This window comes from Gorilla gorilla, chromosome 1, assembly GCF_029281585.2.
Source record: "Gorilla gorilla gorilla isolate KB3781 chromosome 1, NHGRI_mGorGor1-v2.1_pri, whole genome shotgun sequence".
NCBI classification, from domain to species: domain Eukaryota; kingdom Metazoa; phylum Chordata; class Mammalia; order Primates; family Hominidae; genus Gorilla; species Gorilla gorilla.
The window spans coordinates 235646385-235665627 of NC_073224.2; the positions used below are offsets into that span (position 1 = coordinate 235646385).

The 19243-nt window shown below is 47.3% G+C and overlaps 1 long non-coding RNA gene across 1 annotated transcript; it reads right to left on the bottom strand.

The window, feature by feature from the left end:
• Nucleotides 1–10990: 10990 nt before the first annotated feature.
• On the bottom strand, nucleotides 10991–16791 carry LOC129529403 (uncharacterized). The gene is made up of 3 exons (XR_008674891.1): nucleotides 16672–16791; nucleotides 14527–14656; nucleotides 10991–11138 (listed from the first exon to the last, which is right to left on the bottom strand). It is a non-coding gene; the product is annotated as an uncharacterized lncRNA (long non-coding RNA).
• Between the last annotated feature and the right edge of the window lie 2452 nt (nucleotides 16792–19243).

Genomic DNA, 19243 nt, shown 5'->3' on the forward strand with positions numbered 1-19243 from the left:
ATTCACTGGGGGCTGCGACTCCAACAATCTACCACCATAATACTAAAATAATTAAGGTAGTGTTGTATTGACAGAGACATAGAGAGAGAGCAGCATATAAAAACCAATAACCTCAGGGAAGGATCAAACAGATAAAGCAATTGAAGAACAAGGTAGAATAATTTGTCATACTATAAATCGAAAATTATTATAAAGAGTAAGAAAGGATTTTTTTAACAAGGTGCCAAAAGCACTAACTATAAAATGAAGAATCAATACATTTGATTACATTAAAGTTATGAAGGCTTACCAAAAGACACCTCAGAGTGAGTGGAAAGACAGGTCACGTAGTGGAGGAAGAGATCAAATATAATCAATAGAAGACCAATGTGCAGATGACAGGAAGAACATTTATTAATCACCATGGAGAAGATGAGCAACCCAACAGAATTAGTGCCCTCGAAGTCGCTAAATACAATATGCAGGCATGCCCAGGAAGATGAAATGCAATTGGTCAATACACATAAATAAAGGTACTCAACCTCATTACTAATTAGGAAAATACAAATTAACACCACAATGAAATATCAATATGTACACATCAGAGTGGTAAAAGCTTAAAGATCTGGCAATAGGAGGGGTTGAGGCATACACATTTCGTGTTGGAGGAGAGCCTATGTTTTATACAGAGGACAAGAACAGGGAATTTTCAGAACTGCAAGCTACATACAGATAGACTACCAAACATCTATGAGCTGTATTTATGGATTACATAAATTGTGGGACACTTGAAATGGAAATAAGTAAGTTGCAGCTATACACATCACCACATGAATCTCAGAAGTATGTGATAAGCCAAAGAAGTATGTCACAAAGAACACAGGCAGCCTAATTCCTTTTATATAAAGATCAATAGCAGGCACAGCCCCAGCTCTGTTGTTCAGGGATACATGCGTAGGTGGCAAGGCAATAAATAAAAGCAAGACAATTGTTATCAAAAAGAGGTCAGGACAGAGAAGAAGCGTGAAACAGTCACAGGCTCTCTCTAAGACTCTGGCCAAGGTTTACTTCTTGATCTGGGCAATGATTATAAAATTATTCTTAAAAAGAAAATAGTAAAAAGTATAGCTTGGAGGGGACGAGAGTGAGTGAAGGGCATTAGGGAAGAGGCACTGGCACAAAGTTCAGTGGCTTTCAGGGTGGAGGCACTGGAACCAGAAAAAGCTCTGTGAGTAGGATGGATGTCCAGAGATATAATTGGGAAGATTAGTGAGGTATTGGAAGTGCTAGATGAAGACAAGGAGAGATGGCAAGAGTGAGTCCTAGATTTCTGGCTTATTTACTCGGCGCATGGTGGGCCATTTATCCAAATATATAAGACTGGCTGTGCCTTGAAAAACTGGAGGGTTATAACTTTTTGACATTGTGGTGTTTTGAAGACATCCAGCCAAGCAGGCCATGAGCTGTATGGTTTAGGAGCTCAGAGAGGACATGGGAGCTGGAGATACAGGTTCCAGAGGTGTCTGTGTGCAGTGTTGACTGAAGCCATGAGTGTGAATGTGGGTGGCTAGGGGAGAAGAGAGAGAGAGACAGAAGGCCTGAGATTCTTCATCTGAATAAGAGAGTGCACAGCAGGGGGCATGGCAGCCCAAAGCCAAGGGAGGGCACCAGTTCAAGAAGAAGGCGATGGCTCAACATGGTAAATACAGAAAGGTGAGGTATGAGGACGTCCAAGAGATGTGCTTTGGATTTAAGTCAAGAAGGTCATTGGCAGCGTCAACTGGCATAGCCTAGAGGACATGGAGGGGTGGAGGTCAGATTCGAGGGGGTGGAGGGAGTAAGCAGTTGCCAAGTGTATCCAGTGGTGTAGGGGAGGGGAAATATCTTTTCTTCACTCATTGCAAAATTCATGACTGAGGCCCCTATAACAAAAGATAAGAATAAACTATGCAAGTTTATTTAATAAAAGGTTTATGTGACCATGGAAATTCCCGTAAGGAAACGAAGACCAAAATAAATGGGTATACCATTGTGTTTTAAGCTTCAATGAAGAAGCAGGTCTTTGTGAAGTGTGACCAAAGGGGGTATGATTAATGGTGAGGAGCTGGAGGTGCTTAGCCAGGCCTGTTTGTCAAGATTCTTCTATGTGTCCCTGTGTCTCCAGAGATAAGAATGTTCTTTTCCTTCTGGGAAGCAAGGGTACCTCTCACATGAGGATCTTACGACCTGCATCAGGAGAAGGTCAGGAAAATCCTTCCTAGGTTTTATGATCTGCTTCCGGGGAGAAAGGCAGAGGGGAAGAGGAGAATGACCTTGTGTTTCTGCCGTTTTCTCAAATGCCAAGGTGCATATCTGGGGGTAGCATGTCTTGAATCCCATCAATAGCAAAGGCAGGCATGCAGTAGGGTCAGGAACTGGCTTCCCTTGGAGGCATCATCCCCAGAACACCATGGTGCCTGCTTTATCTGCTCCTGCAGCTTCAGTACCTGGGAGAGAAGTCTTGGCGTATCCTGGGTTCTTAATGAAGTCTGTGGAGTGAATGAATGTGGAGTAAGCATCTCAGTCTACGACACCATCAAACTTCCATTCCATGCAGCTGCCTTGGAAATATTTACACCTGAGCAGAGATGCATGCTTGTGGAACATTCACTCATTACAGGTACATTGTTTGAAGAAGTCCTGTAATCGTGAAACGCATTCAAAGCAAGCTGAAAACTAATTGCATTATGTCGTGTTGGTAATGGAGAAGTAGCATCAAGGATCTCTCGTACCTGCAATGTTGGACACACGAGAGGGTCTCCGAACAGGTGTCACTGAAGGAAGGGAAGCGACAGTCAGGGGGGCCAGATATGAGCTTCGCATGCATCCTTTTACCTGAGTCTCATGACTACCTGAGGGCTAGCAGGTGGGTCCCCAGCTGCCAAGGGAGCCTCAGGTTCAGGGCCCCACAGCAGGTGCGCAGCAAATGTGGGATGTGGGGCCACAGCTGCTTGAGTTCAAAGCCCTTCCAGCACCATTCCTACTCTTGAAGTGTATGTTCACGATGTGCAAAGATTGCAGATCGTTTTTCGGAGACAGCGGCAGACTGAAAACCTCCCAAGTGGTTTCTGTTACCTTGCATGCATTTAGGGACATACTTTTCTCCAGATAGCTTTGTCTCCATTAACTTCTTGAGCTGCTTCAGAATATCAAGAGTGAGTCCCCCACGGCTCCCAGCGATAGGCCCAGCTTAACAGAGAGTGAGAAATACTTTCTCCAACTACATCAAATCAGGTCCCTGCCTCTTTCTGAAAGTGTTTCTTGATGGTCACCCACATTTCTGTAATACAGGTTCCCTGGATCCTCTATTGCTTAGAGTGTTATGTACCTGCTGTGGGGCCCTAAGCGTGAGGCTAGCATTGCAGCTTGGGATCCACTGCTCGCCCCCAGGTAGCCGTGAGGATCAGGTGAGAAGATACACGTGAAGTGCAAATCTGGCCCTCGTGACTGTCGCTTCCCTTCCTTCACTGACACTTGGGAGACTCCCAGGTGTCCAACCCGGCAGGTACGAGAGATCTGTCATGCTATCTCTTGCTCTGCTATTTCAGGTGACCCTGACAATCAGGGTTAGGAGGGAGGGTGTCTGGCAGGGTAGTATGCCTTAGAGCTTCCAACCCCACACTGGGTTTACAGTAGTTTTTAAATAGTGAAAGTACAGATCCAAAGTGATTTACATGTGTTATTTTCACACACACACACACACACACACGCACACACACACACACAGAATGTCTTTGAGAGAGATTCTCTTATGAAGCCCATTTTACAGATGAAGAAACTGAGGCCCACAGAACTGAGGCCTACATCACACCACAGCTTTTAGACGGAGGCACCAGGATTCAAACCTCAGTGTCTGAAATGAAGACAACTTCCCTTAAAAGTCATCCTCATCTGACTTGCACCCATTGCCCTCAGCGCCCCCAGATCTTTTAGAGGAAGGGAAGGCTGGAAGGGAAGTAGGAAACAGATCAAGAGTCTTTCAAGCTTATTGCCAAATAGTTGTCTCTGGTTCAGTCAGTCCCGGAATGTTCTGTTTCCCTTTGCCATGCTTCTCGGCTGGAGCTTTTTCTCCAAAATGAATGCAGAGGAAGAAGCTCATTAAGAGAACTAAGTATATTTGTTCCTCGGCTTGATACCGCGGAGGCTAGAGATTTGAATCTGGGAGCACTGGGGGGACGCAGGCGAGAAAACAAAAGAAATAGCAACTTGAAAGGGCACGGATTAGCCCAGGGGCTGTTCTATTTTTTCACCCATGGCTTGCACACAGAAGGTTTTCTGTATTGCCATCTCCTGCTTTTTTATATTATTTTTATGTCTCATCAATTACAGAGGCCCATTTGCAGGATACTACAGTGGAGGAGAGACTATGTTGTGAATGCTTCTATAGGCAAAGTGTGCATCTTAAACATGGAAATGACAGCCGTTGCTGAGAGTGAAGTGGTTGACTTTGGCGGTGAAGAGTCGTTCTTGACGAGGATTCTCAGCATCTAGGGATGTCTGCATCCAATAAAAAAAAAATGAGATGGCCCAGACTGGGTAAGGGATGCTATTTCCAGTTTGATTTTTATTTTTTAACTCCAAATTCTATAGAGTGGAACACGGATTTAGTCTCAGAACCAATTCCTGGAATGTCTGCCCGAGTTTCGGGTGGTTAGATATGACACAATACCAGAAGAGAGCATGAAAGCAGGCGGCACAGCCATGTGTCTGTGGGGGGTGGGGAGGGAGTTTTCTGTAATTTTCAAAGCTTTGATTTATTGCCATGTTCAAGAATTAATTATAGCCTGAGGTGCATGAAATGAAGGAGGTAAAACAAAATGAAACAAAAAAAAAAAAAACAACATGACAATTCCACATCTGGTAGAAGACACAGCTGCATCTATTTAGGAAAGCTGCCCCATTCCTGGCTCCCTGAACTCAAGCAAATGGTCCTACCTTCCAGGCTGTCTCCTGGGGCCAGAGAACCGTCAACACTTGGAACATCATTAGCATCCTTCTTCTTGTGGGTCCTAGGGAGAGAATCACATTCTCAGTACAGCAGGCATCTGTGGCTACAGTTTTAAAACGAAGATATACAACCGGTGGTCTGTGGTCCCTGCTTAAGGTAACCTCTGCTGACGCATTATGTGCCTAAGAAGATCTCTTGTCGAGGTCATGGAAAATGGCCTCGTGCTGAGATGCAAGCCAGGCTGAGCGAAGGAAGGGGAGGAGGGAAATCATGGTTTTAGAAGTGAGACAATGAGTTGTTTTTGCCTCTTTAGAATCCATGGCTGTCTCTAGGCATCAGCCCTGAGTGCTACCATCTTCCCAGGCAGCAAAAGTTAGGAGAGGGAGGCCAGGCGTGGTGGCTCAAACCTGTAATCCCAGCACTTTGGGAGGCCAAGGCAGGTGGATCACCTGAGATCGGGAGTTCAAGAAGAGCCTGACCAACATGGAGAAACCCCGTCTCTACTAAAAATACAAAATTGGCCAGGCATGGTGGCACATGCCTGTAATCCCAGCTACTTGGGAGGCTGAGGCAGGAGAATCACTTGAACCCTGGAGGTGGAGGTTGCGGTGAGCTGAGATCACGCCGTTGCACTCCAGCCTGGGCAACAAGAGCGAAACTCCATCTCAAAGAAAAAAAAAAAGTTAGGAGAGGGAGACTAGGACTGTCTGTTAATAAATGGTCTCCCTAACTTGCAGCTGACTCAGAGACAACTGACATAGCCTCCCGTCGGGTTTGTGACCAAGCCCCTGTCCAGGTTCTATGTAACAGCCGCATCATGGATATCCATTCAGCCTTCTTCTTCAGCACAGTATCCTAAGATAACATTCAGGAAACACGGAGATTTTTAACACATTGAGGTATTGTTTTTTTCAAGCATATGGGATTCAGGCAACATATTTTTTTAATGTCTATTAAGTATTCGGCAGGAAAAGTGGCACAAAGCAATGTCAGAGTTGCCTCTGCCATCAAACAGCTTTGAATCAGTTGGAGAACAGAGGATGTGGGGGTGGATGGTGGGGTGGGGGAGACTCTGAGAGCCACAGGAAGACCATGGAAGGGATTTGTGGGACCAGAAGGAACCAAAGTGAGCTTTATGGATCTCAGCCAGACCAGTGTGTGGGCAGAGGGTGGCTACTTGGAGAAAGAGGTATTTCAGGGCAGGCCCAGTTCCTTGGGTGTCTGTGCTATAAACCTGGCATTGCCTGGGCAGGAAAAGAACCTCAGTTCTGGAGGTTGGGATCTACAAGGGAATCATAGGAAATCGAGGTGGGCAGGTAGGATGGTGAGGGATGCAACCGGCTGTGACCCATTGGCTGGAAGGACACAGCAGACTCAGCTCCCCCCGGACTGGGGCTCCACATCTATAAAATCATTTTCTAAGTTCCTCCAATCATGTGTTCCTGCAGAGCACTAAAAACAGGATGAAGAATAGCATCTGGTGCCACAGATGAGATGCCAGCTTTGGAGCCATCCGGGTGGGTCCGTGGTGGGGGCAAGTGGGAGCTCTAGATCAGGAGGGCGGTGCCAGCCTTGCGTCTGCCTCGGCCCCACACAGTGACCTCGCTGGATCCCACAGCCCGTCCTCCCCGCCCGTTCATCCATCTTTGGGCTAATTCGCTACCTTCATGGCCAGTCCTTCTCCTCGCCTGTACGCACTCTCCTCCTCCGGGCTGCCCCGTTCTCCCCTCCCCAGCCCCTGGGAACGCACACATGGCAAGGCCTTGTCAGGAGGCTCGGTGAAATGAGACAGAACTCACAGATGCAGCTTGGGCGAGGGCATCCCAGGGCCTCCAGAAAACGCAAGGCAGAGAGACAGACTTTGCAGTCCAATTTCTAAAGTCATTTGAAATGTCCATAATTATGCTGCATGTATATTTGGGAGTTGAGGGAATGGGAGAGGCTGAGAATCAAGAATGAATGGGGAACTGCCAGTGGGCACAGACCATCCACTAGGGAAGTGGGAAACTGAGTCACGTCTGGATCCCAGCCCTGTCAGCACCTGTGTGACCAGCCCGAGATGGTGATGGACACCCTCTGGTGCCTTTCCTCCTCAGTAAGGCAGCTGCAGTGGGCTGGGGGAGAAGGAATGTCCTGGGTGGTGACGCAGAGTCCCTCTCCTTGTGGAGCTGAGTGAAACAGTGGGGTCTTGGGATCTCATTCTCATGAGACTCCACGCTTCTCAGGAGAGAGGACAGAAGAGGACCTGAGGGAGCCTGTTTTGTTGCTAGAATATTGTGTACTCTGGCAAAGAACAACACCCAGAGAAAATCAACTTATGGCCCAGTGACTGCAGCGTGTGCCTCTCAGAGGCTATTCCGGTTCATTGAGCCAAGTTGAGAATAGCTCTAAAGCATGGCCCAATGACCTTCTCTTTCCCCCCACAAGCTTATAAGTTACTCTGCACACTGGCCAGAATCACTCATTGACCAAGCTTTTGTCAGGTTCCTCTTTAGTAGGCTTAATCCTTGACCTGCTGAGCCCATCTCTAGCAAGAATCCTGCTAAGCCAATTTAGCAAGAGTCCCCCACTTCCCCTCCTTCGAGCTCCTCTTAGTAATTTTCCATCCAGTGACTCCCTCACCCTGTGCATTGGCTATAAATCCCTCCCTAGCAGGCCCTGCTGTATCCAAGTAGAGTTCAGTCTCTCTCCTCTATTGCAATGGTCTTGACCCCTATTACAGTAGCATTGAATAAAATCTTCCTTGCCTGTTTACCTCCATCCATTGCAAGTTTTCCTTGACAACGTCCATGACCAATAATTTCAACATGGGGAGGCAGGAGCCAACAATGGGTTTTAAAAAGCCATAAAACCAAGTGCATGAGGAAATGGGATATTATTCCTTGCACAGTGGCTGACAGGTGGTAGCAACAACAGACAGTTCTCACTCCAAGTGTATCCATCTCCCATTCAACACTGTCGTCTCAAGGGAACCTGGAGGGTGAGTGAGTTCTTTTGTTACTGCTGTTTTCTCCCCATATACAGGCAAGCAAAACACAGCAAAGCTACTGGTAATCTCTCAGCCTCCAAAAAGATTCTAACTCTGTGAAGATCCTAAAGGAGAGATAAAGATAAGCCTAAAAATTAGAAAATGTAATTCCACAACCAAGCCATTTGTAATTGTTTCATGGAAGTATTTGCTTAATTTGAACTATTAAACATAAGCATTATCTGATTATTTTCTAATGATATGTCTTTATACCTGTCATCCTACACAGTAATTAGCTATGACGCGTTTAAAACCCTAAGAATATTTTGAAACTTGAAGCACCAGAAGGGAAATTGACAAGAGTCAATGTGTAAAACGAACAGGAATGCTGGCCAGAGAACACCCACCACAGCAGTGTAAAACACTGGATGTCTGCATCTTTTCGTGGCCAAAGATATGAGGCCCAGTAACACTGGAAAGCAACTACTTTTTATATCTAACTGTTGTGTATTTACCTAATACAGAATAATTCTACAAATCTGTGTAGGGCAAGGTAAATGCTCTGAAATAATCTTGTGTTAGTTTCTCTTTCTGAACTTTTCTGCGTCCTACCAGCATTTATTTCTTGCAGAGTACGTAACACCATTCGTATGATTCAGCAACCTGAAAGGGAAATGAGTTCAGGCAACAGGTCTCTATCTAGAAAACCAAGGGTTTGGCTTAGCCCATTGCCCAAACAATTTTCCTTCTAGGCCTTTAGCTTTATGTCATTTCTCTTTACAAATACATGTTTGTATAGGAGGCAATTACAATCTTTTCTAAGTAGTTTGTGCAAGGAAAATGAATTAGTGCTTTTTTATCTCAATGTAAATAAAATGAGCTGTAATAACCCCCAATTAGCACATTAAAATAAGTTGAAGATTTGTTTTTATCATTTCATTGTACAGAAAAAAGGCAGCAATGAGAACCTTATATTAGTGACAAAAACAGTACCAGTTGTTTGCCTTGAAGAGCAGAGAAAATCTAATTTAAAACTCTCTGCGAATCTTTGATAATTAATTTCACACCAAATGCGCCATTAGAATGTCTATAAAACATCTGATAGCTAAAAAAAAGCCAAACCAATGATTTTCCCCCTAAACAAGAATGTCAACAATAAAAATTTAATATGCATAAAGAAATTAGGAGAGGAACAAAGCCAAGTGGAAAGTTTTGTCTTGCTTCCTTTCTTTCAAAGTTGGTGATTTAAAGAGTGAACTTGAACTTTGTCAAGTGAAGGGAATAGTCAGGACATTTTCGATGATAAAACCCACCAAAATGTAAGTGAATTATCGGAAAAATCAGTGTGTGTATTGTCTGGTGGTTTCTGTGCTTGTGTGCTTGTATGTGTGTATGATGTGCATGTTGATATCGTTTGACTGTGTCCCCACCCAAATCTCATCTTGAATTGTAGCTCCCATAATTCCTGTGTGTCATGGGAAAGATCTGGTGGGAGGTAATTGAATCATGGGGGCAGGTCTTTCCCCAGCTGTTCTCATGATAGGCAGTAAGCCTCAAGAGATCTGATGGTTTTATAAAGGGCAGTTCCCATGCACACACTCTCTTGCCTGCCGCCATGTTAGACGTGCCTTTGCTTCTCTTTTGCCTTCCGCTGGGATTGTGAGGCCTCCCCAGACATGTGGAACTGTGAGTCCATCAAACCCCTTTCCTTTATAAATAACCCAGTCTCAGGTATGTCTTTATTAGTGGCATGAGAACAGACTAATACACATATCTATCCATGCATGAAGGGTATGTGACTGCTTGTGTGGTGCTGATGTGTGATGGCACACATGTGTAAGTGTGTGTAGGGGGGGTGTTCTGTCTGTAGTGTATTGTTAGGAAGTAGAAATAAGAAGCAGCAAAGTGTAAGTCAGAGATTTCTTTGGGTACATATCCACATGAATGAGTAAGGAATCAAAAGCAGGCAACTTGGCTGTGCCTATAGTCAATGTATTAGATGACTATATTAAGCTTAGATTATAGACACCATTTAAACCATCATTGGGTAAATTTACCCACTACAGGAAAATGTTGGTCCTAAACTATAGATCAGGCAGAGTAAACACTCCATGCTACTTACACACATGGTTTAATGTTGAACTTTTTGTTCTTCTACTAACCTGAGACAAACTGAAACAACTTCTCAGGTTTGCTGAGAACAACAACAACAAAGAAACCTCTGCAAAATTTGTCCAGTGGCATTTTCTTGTATAGCTATAGTCATTGGTGCAATTTCGGGTCTTGGGGTCTCACTCTTGGGCCATGTTCATATTTGGTGGATGAACCAGCAGGTGCTCGACCCATCCGAGCTGTCTACTCACTTGCCCAAGTCCAAGCAAAAGTCCCAGGGGTTCTGGGAGGTGCTGTGATTGCTCTGGGGGAGTATGGTTGTTTCTGATAGCACTGTTCTTGCAAAGCTCTTCACTTCAGGATGCAATTGATTTTAAAGGCAAATGGCTGAGGTGTGGGAGAAAGAGCATAGGATTTGAAATGAGAAGAAATTTATGCAAAGCTCCTTTCTGCCACTTCCTGGCTGCACATTCAAGGATGGAAGTCTCACTTTGTTCTTTCACATCAGTGAGGGTTCCTTGGATGAAAGCCTTAGAAACTGACCAGCTGATTAAAGCTCTTCTGCAAAGACAGGTCGTTGGAATCACAGGGGATAGAGGAATTGAAGTGGAAGTCTTAGAATAAACAGGAAATGGGAAAAGGAGGAAGAACAAACCCAGGGAACAGGAGGAAGAGCATGTAGTATTTTCACGGCGCCTCTTCCTGGGGTAATTCGTGGCTTTTTTTGTCGTTTTGTTTTGTTTTGTCTTATGCCAGTCAAAGATGAGAATTTCAGGAGGGAGAGACCATTGGTCTTAGCTGAGCCCCCCATCCCTGCCTTACCCAAGGGAAACTGAGCCTCTTGAGTGACAGCTTGGCAAGATGTGTATATTAAGGGAGCAGCATTCTCCCCGAGGAAAACCCAGGTGCTGGTACCAAAAAAGAGGGATTGGCATTCACCTGCATCCACCCAGCTGCCCCTCCTCAGGGAGCTGGCACTGTCTTCTGGGTCAGTCCAATCTGTGGTCAGCTCCCAGGACTGACCTTCCTTGACCCGTCAGCATCGTGTGTCCTGGGTCATCTTATCTGGCTCACTGGCTGCTTCTTTCAATCCTAGGATAAAGGGGATCTATTCAGGTTCAGCCACACCTCCCCACCTTCCTGCCACCCCGAGATGGGCCCTCTAGACCATCCACATGGGTCCCGCGCAGCTTCCCACTCTGTTCCCACCTCTGCCTCCTCCTAGTTTAATTCCAATACGGAGAGTAGATTGGGTGCCTCCACTGCTCCAAACCCTACATTTGATTCCTGAACAGTATAGAATAAAAACTCAAGGACTCACAATGGTCCATAGGACCCCACCCCACTCTTCTGACCTCCCTCTTATCTGCCTCCACCTATGCCTATGGTCTCTTTTTTCCCATTCCTGCCCCAGCCTTTCTGCCAAGGAGCCTCGATCTGCAGTGTTCTTCCCCCGATGGCCCTGCCTACTTGGCACCCCTTGCCTTCCGCACCCTGCCCGGGGTCATGTTCCCCTTGAGGCCTTTCCTGAGCCCCACCACTTTGTTTCTTTCTACATTCACGACCACTGTCTAGTGCATTTTATTATTGTACCCATGTACTTTGCTGTCACCTCTCTCCCCATTTAGAAGTTACCTCCCTCTGGGCGTGAGGGAGCTTTGCATCGTTTTGTCTGTTTCATTCCCTGCTCTGTCCCCAAACCCTAGAATAATAACCAGCACATGGCTAAAGGCCAGGAAACACCTATTGAACTAATGAACAAACTTGTTGGGGAAATTAATAATAGATCAGACTAACTTAGCACAGTCTCAGGCCTAGGGTAAGCACTCAATATACGTTGGTTTATTCATCAGCTTACTAATTTAGTAAACAGAAGGAAGAGGCAGTTGGTGATTTTCATCTGCTTTACTTTATCCAAATAAATTCTGAAAGGAAATATTTTTATGATGGACTAGTACTAAAATCTCCCCACATGTTTCATGTGGGGTCAGCCCATTCTGCCCAGTGGAGATGGGACAGCAAGATCCAGTTTGAAGCACTTGCTGTCAATGGCATTGAAGTATCACTGAAGGATCTCCAGAGCCCAGCAGCCAAGAAGGAATGCAAAGAGCCCACAAACAGAGGTTACTCCTCAAAGCCACTGCCCCTTTTGAAGACAAAAAGTGGGGAATGTCACAGTGCTACAGCCGAAGACCAGGACAGCCTGAGAGAAGCACAGAGTGGTTAGTAACAAGAGGAGAGCCAGGACTTTGCATATAAGCTTGCACTACACCCCATCAGGATTTCCCCGGGAGCTTTTTCCTGTGCTGGGGAATAACATGAACGTGCCCATCAGTGCAAAGGGTGCAGTGAGGGCAGGAAGTTACCGTCACCTCATTAGGTTAATGAGACACAAACCTTCAGCCCCTGTGCAGTGAGATACTGGTGACCGCCCTCTGACATCTGTCCATCCTGCCTCCCCAGGCTGTTCGGATGGGTGGAGTTCAGATTCATGCTGTTTAGGGCAGGGCAAGCACCCTGCAAGCACAGAAGGCTCCGTTTCTCTGCTACTAGAGAAACCCACACCCAGTATCTTTGCACACTGCTGTCTCTTGTTTGGGTGCCGCCAAGTGGAGGCCACGGAGACTCAGTAGCAAGGTCACATGTTCCCGGCATCTGGTCAAGCCATCAACAATATGGTGCTGTTTAACACGAGGTCGCTGCGGTGCCCCATCAACACAGTGGGACCTCGTTAAATGTCATCTTATTTTAGAACTGGAGAGGATGTAGGCACCACGGAGTTCAAGGCCCTCATTCAGAAGCAGGACATCTGAGGCCCAACTCGCCCCAGTGACCCTGCCTGGGGCACAGAGTGTCTCACCCAGCTTGCCATGTACTGTTCCTTGGCTGACCCTGATGGTGACGGTAACTTCCTGCCCTCACTGCACCCTTTGCACTGATGAGCACATTTGTATTATTCCCCAGCACAGGAAAAAGCTCCCGGGGAAGTCTTGATGGGGTGCATTGCAAGCTTATATGCAAAGTCCTGGCTCTCCTCCTGTTATTAACCACTCCCTGCTTCTCCCAGGACCTCTTGGCCTTCAGCTGTGGTGCTGTGACATTCCCCGCTTTTTGTCTTCAAAAGGGGCAGTGGCTTTGAAGAGTAACCTCTGTTTGTGGGCTTTTTGCATGAAACCTAACCCCACTGGTACCCAGAAAAGCAGCAGAAATACTGACCCAGGGAGTCAATTTGTGCACCTCCATTCCTGCCTCTGTTGAATGGTAGTAGCCTTGGTCTCACAGGGGCACTTTCAGTAGAAAAGAGAAAGGGCATCTTTTCACCCACAGGCATTGACAAGGCCCCTGTCCTTCTAAACATTATCATGTGGAGATGATTCTGGGGCCAAAACCACTGGTAGGAATCCCAACTTCACTGCTTTCTTGTACTGGTCAGATGATTTAACCTCCGGAATAACAAGACCCACTTTTGTTGAGCCCACTGTAGGTCCTCCCAAGTCTCCACTGCTTTCTTTCTGTGTCCTGACCGAGTAGCCCAGATTGCCTTGACTGCTCTGTGACCCGGCCAGCTGCAGGCTTTCTGCTACAGGCTTGAACCCAAGCTGAATTCTGGAACATTCCCAGGCACTGATAAAGTCGTTCAGGTTGTTGCTTGCAGCAGTCAGTGAGAGACCACATTGCTAAACATGCAGAAACCAGCCTGACCTTGAGCCAAGTTCCCTAAACCCTCAAACGCCAGACCCTGACCTCATCATGGACATACGTGGGCAAAACATCCCTTTCCTTGCTTTCTGTCATGGGGCTTCAGCCACTGTATGTAAATTCCCCTGGTAAATGCTTTACAGCAAGGACCCCAGCAATTGTTTCTTCTCCCTCTGAAATTCCAGCCAGCCCCATCTCAGAACAGTTTGGGGCTGTCTCTTGCAGGAACTCCCCTGCTGTCAATTTTGGAGTGACTCTCGCCATGGGTTTGGCCAGACAGAGCACCCTTGCAAGGCATGGGTTAACTCACTGAACGCTCACAGCAACCCCAGGGCATGGATAATCCCAGCAAGGTATCCCCATTTTACAGGCAAAGGAGAGGAGGCTCATCAGAAAGGTCTCACAGCCAGGAACTTGTGGAAGCAGCTGCCTCCCTGGTCTGCCTGCTCTGCCCACTGGGTTCTAAAGCCTTGCAGATTCATAAGGACTCAGTAACATGGGGTAGGAAGAGTGTGCACTGCCCAGGGAGTGCTGAAGGTGCAAGGAGATAATACACTTGGGATTCACAGGAGCCCCACACCCCACAGCTCAGAACATGGCCGCTGGAATTGCCGATTCCTGTGGTGTGGGAGGGGGCTCTGGCTGCAGTCGGACACTGCCCCCAGGTTTAGTTAGTCTGTGTCTAAGAGAAGAAGAGGTTAATACATTGGGAAGGAAATGTCGGGAGGGCCCCACTCCGGGCCCCACCCCTTGGGCCTTTCATCTCCGATTCCATCCTCACCTCCGTCTATCTCTCGTGCCGCCCCACGTGCGTCTTCCTCCTGGGTGGAAACGCGGCAGCTGGGGTGACTTGCAGAGGCTCTCGCTTGCGTTCCTGGGCTCCTCCTGGGATAGGGAGAAGGGTCTTCAGGCTGGAAATTAGAATAAGGAGACGTTCTCCCTTGAATTTAATTGCATCTCTGTCAGTAATTCAGCAACCATCATTTGCACACACATTTCTGAAAGGCTTCTCAAGGAATTTCAAACCCGCCATTTAAAATTCTCATTATGGTAGGAAATGGTCCCTTTGGGGCCCAACAGTTTTCTCTTTGGTCTCACGGTCCCTGGAGGTACGGATTTCAATTTAGAGTTTTCCACGTGGAAACTGAAGGAGCTCAGGCTCGCACATGACTCCCCCACCCCTACCCCCGCCCTGAGCAAACACACTCATTTCCAAGTCAGATGAGCAGCGAGAGAAAACATTCATCAAACTTCAGTAGTGTAATGGGTCTTCGCTGCTGGAATTAAATGCAACAGGTAGATAGGATTATGTTTAATGCGTATTTACTGGTGGATCTCTCAATTTGCTGAAGAACATTAGTAACAAATGGTAACAAACGTTCCGTTGATTTATATGAGTGCATACAAACCTGGAAGAGCCCCACATCTCCCCCGAACCATGCCTGCATCTCTTGGGAGACTCTCACTTTCAAATAATCTTGTTAGATATTGTTAGAAACTGATACATTTGCATACCGCGAATGTTAAAATTCAGAAAATACTCAACCGCCAATTACAGCCACCACGTCTTTCCCTAATTAATCAGTCAGGAAAGAGCAGCTCCAGGTGCTTTTCCTGAGCTGAGCATCCGCCAAAGCCTTTGTCTTTATTAATCTTGATGACCCACCAGTCAGCATAGGCAGGTCCCTCTGAGATGACGGAAAAGCGGGAACACCTCTGGGACTCACACCTGTGCCAAGTGATGAATCCTCCCGACAGCTGATTAGATTATTCCCAGTTCTGTCTACTTCTGGACATGATAAACATCAGAGACTGCTCAGTGACAAAGCTAGCACCCCTGAGGCTCTGGATGGTGCAATTCCTAATCCAGTGAATTTCATTCTATGCCTCCTTCAGGAGGTGCTCCTCATGAGCACCTGTCCCATGCCCTGCCCTGCAGACTAAGGGACAGTGGAAAGCTGTGGAGCAGAGCCCCCTCTGTGAATTGAACGAGCGTCCCTCAGTGAACAAGCCTGCTCATGTGGAACACAGGGCCAGTGGTGCCTGTCAAGCTCAGAATGGGTGGGGCAAACTTGGTGAGAGGGAAACCTAGAAGAAAGAGCAAACAAATTGTCCCGTACCCAAGCGCTCTAAGAAATGAAGCTGGTAAAACAGCACAGCTCAGAAGGGGCAAAGAGAGTGTTTGTAGACTTCATTGCTCTGGAGAAAGTTGAACATTCTCATGTCTAAAAGCGGGGTGAAATTTATGCTCAAGGCCACGAGGGACAGGTGTTCCCAGCAGAGACTGCTATATATTCATGAAGCTGATTTCCACATGCGCTCAGGAGGGCTCCAGGACTCCATCCTTGGCTCACAGCTGTCCACTGCCTCCCTAGGTCAGCCACCAGCAAGAGCAAGGCCCTGTAACTAAAGGGCCCTCTGGGCCTCCTCCCAGTCTACAAGCCTGGTGCATTGCTCCAAGCCCCTACTTTGAGGCGCCTCTTTCGACTTCCTTTTGCAGATAGAGACTCTCTCTAGGGGCAGTTCCACATTCCAGCCAGGTCTGATGCTTGGAACTCTGGTCCAGGCTTAATCTGTCTGTTTTTGGAAGAGGAGTGTTGAGCAGATGGACTAATTGGTCACTGCTTCCCAGAGACCCGGATAATAAATGAGCTGTCCCCCTCAGCTAAGCATTCGGCTGGCAGGCCCAGCAACCCATTCTCAGCTCCCACCAGGACCACAATGAGTGATTCCAGCCCCGGAGCGCGCCGGTTTGGAGAGTTTCAAGTTCATTAAGAGTTTAAATAAATCCATTCATTTAGGTTTACCTTAAAGAGTTTTCTGTAATCACCTTCATTACATGTTTAAATAGGGTTAGGGAGGGTAGTAATTAGAAAAAAATTTGCTTCAGCAGGGGGCACTTTGCAGCTCTACACAAATATGTTACCTTGTCACAGTCCCTATGATCTGGAACCAAGTCAGGCCCAAGCCTCAGCCCCTGTGTAAATCACAGCCCACGAGGCGCAGCTCCAGGGAGCTCCAGGGAGCTCCAGACGGAAGGGCGTCTGTAGAAAGAGAGCGTTTCTGCTTTGGCTTCCCGGGTCGTTTTTTCTTTTTCTTTTTTTTTGAGACGGAGTCTTGCTCTGTCGCCCGGGCTGGAGTGTAGTGGCGAGATCTTGGCTCACTGCAAGCTCTGCCTCCCGGGTTCACACCAGTCTCCTTCCTCAGCCTCCCGAGTAGCTGGAGCTACAGGTGCCCACCACCACACCCGGCTAATTTTTTTTGTATTTTTAGTAAAGACGGGTTTCACCATGTTAGCCAGGATGGTCCCCATCTCCTGACCTCGTGATCCGCCCGCCTCAGCCTCCCAAAATGCTGGGATTAAAGGCGTGAGCCCCCGCGCCCGGCTGCCGGGTCATGTGTTTTTAAAGGGAGCTTCACTTTCCACACTGGTCCCAAAAATCCCAATATCTTTGTCTAGTATCATCTCTGTGTTTACTGCATCCCAAGCCCACTCCATACCCATAAAGCTTTGGAAATCGGCTCAAAAGCTTCAGTTAGGATTTCTGATGATGGATGAAGAGCGAGATAATTGCTCCATACTTGGCCTATCCCTGGGAAGACACAGTCAATAATAGTATAATGTGGTTAGTTTAGACATTTCATTAAATAGAATATCATCAGTGGAATCCAGGGTAAAGCATGTTTCTGCAATATCATAATGGATAAGGCTTGGTTTTAAATGTACTGCAATAAAAACCTACATGTCATGAATTTTGCTGTGGAAACAGATAGACTCTTATTAGTTTAGGCTTCCTAGGCATTGAATAATTTGTGTCATAAACTAGTTTCTAATAAAATCTGCAAATAAAATTTCAAATGGGGAATGCCTGTTGGGCACAGTGGAAATTTCCTGAGCTTCTTGCTTGGGGGGGTTTAACTTTTGGTTTCCCCAGGAATGCCTTGAGATTCTTGGATTTCCTTTCCAACTAGAAAGAAAAAAGGCTCGGAGGTGACCACAGGAAGCTCCCTGGAATGCAGGTCCCTGGGCCACAAGATCTCAGCTTGGCAGTGGGGTCAGCACCCTGTGGAGCAGGGGTCCTCTGGATCACACCTGGCTCCTGCTGATGGTTAATGCCTGCCCATCATTTTCTCACACTGCCAAGGTGTGAGTCCACCTGTTCTAATTTACTAACCCTTGGTGTGTGCATTGGCGCCTGGCATCTCAGGACTAAGCCAGGCTGTCTGTCCATGAGCCTGGTTTTGTGCCTCTTCGGGGGGGGAGCCCTCACCAGATTCCCAGCTCCTTTAGGCGCTTGTTCTATGCCAGTATTGTCACCTGGGCGCACCTCTGGGCCTACCTTCGGGAAAGGCTCCACCTGTGTGTCCTGGGAGTTCTCCCAGGCAGCCCCACCAATGAGCCTTTCCCTGTGCAGAGTCCCTTCTGGTGAGTCTCAGTGAGGGAAAGGGGGGCTGTGATCACTGCGGTCCAGAATCGTCCCGTTGAAATGGAGATAAGTGGCCACGAAGTGCGGGCACTGGCTCCTATTGCTGCTGATCACTGTCACTGCATTATTTTATCATAAAGGAAAGTGTGACTCGAAAGGCCTGGGGGTGGGGAGGCCAGGGATGAGAAGAAGAAGGCTGGCACCCCACTAGGGAAGAGTTTGATGGGGGATTCTCATCTGGGCACCACACAGTTTATAGGAACCCAGGCGGACTTGCCTGGATCCCGAATGGGCTGTGGGGACTCTGGGGACAGGTCAAGAGCACACAACTGTCCTGGAGAAGGACACAGAGGGTAAGAAGCAGCATGGGGCCTGGGTCAAGCCTGTGCTGGGGCTGGGAGGAGGTCCCCAGAGGAGGGAGGGATGCCACAGCCTTGCACCGACCACTGCTCCAAGTTTAACTTTCCTTACACACCTTCTCCTTCCGGGTGAGACCCACGGGGATACAGCCAGAGGCTCCAGGCGAGGCGAGTGGGCCTGGGGTGGGTGCTCTGTGAAGGTCACGTGCACATGGAGGACAAGATGAACAATAATCTTGCCTCAGTTTGGTTTGTTTGTTGTTTGTTTTTGAGACAGGGTCTCACTCTGTCACCTAGGCTGGGTGCAGTGGCACGATTACAGCTGACTGCAGCCTGCCTTAAACTCCTGGGCCCAAGTGATCCTCCCACCTCAGCCTCTTGAGTATCTGGGACTACAGGAGCATGTCACCATGCACAGCTAATTTTTTGTTTTTTTGTAGAAAAAGGGTCTCACTATGTTGCCCAGGCTAGTCTTGAACTCCTAGGCTCAAGGGATCCTCCCACCTCAGCCTGCCAAAGCACTGGGAGAACAGACGTGAGCCTCCACACCCAGCCTGGTTTGGAATGTTTTTAAAAGATTTTGAAAATCTGTTATTTTCACCTTTTGCACACTCCCGCCCCACCACCCTTCCCTGAATTTTGATTAAAATTCATGCCTCAGCATCGCTGCTCTGGTCAGGTAAAAGATGGGAGGCTGTGCCAAAGAGAACAA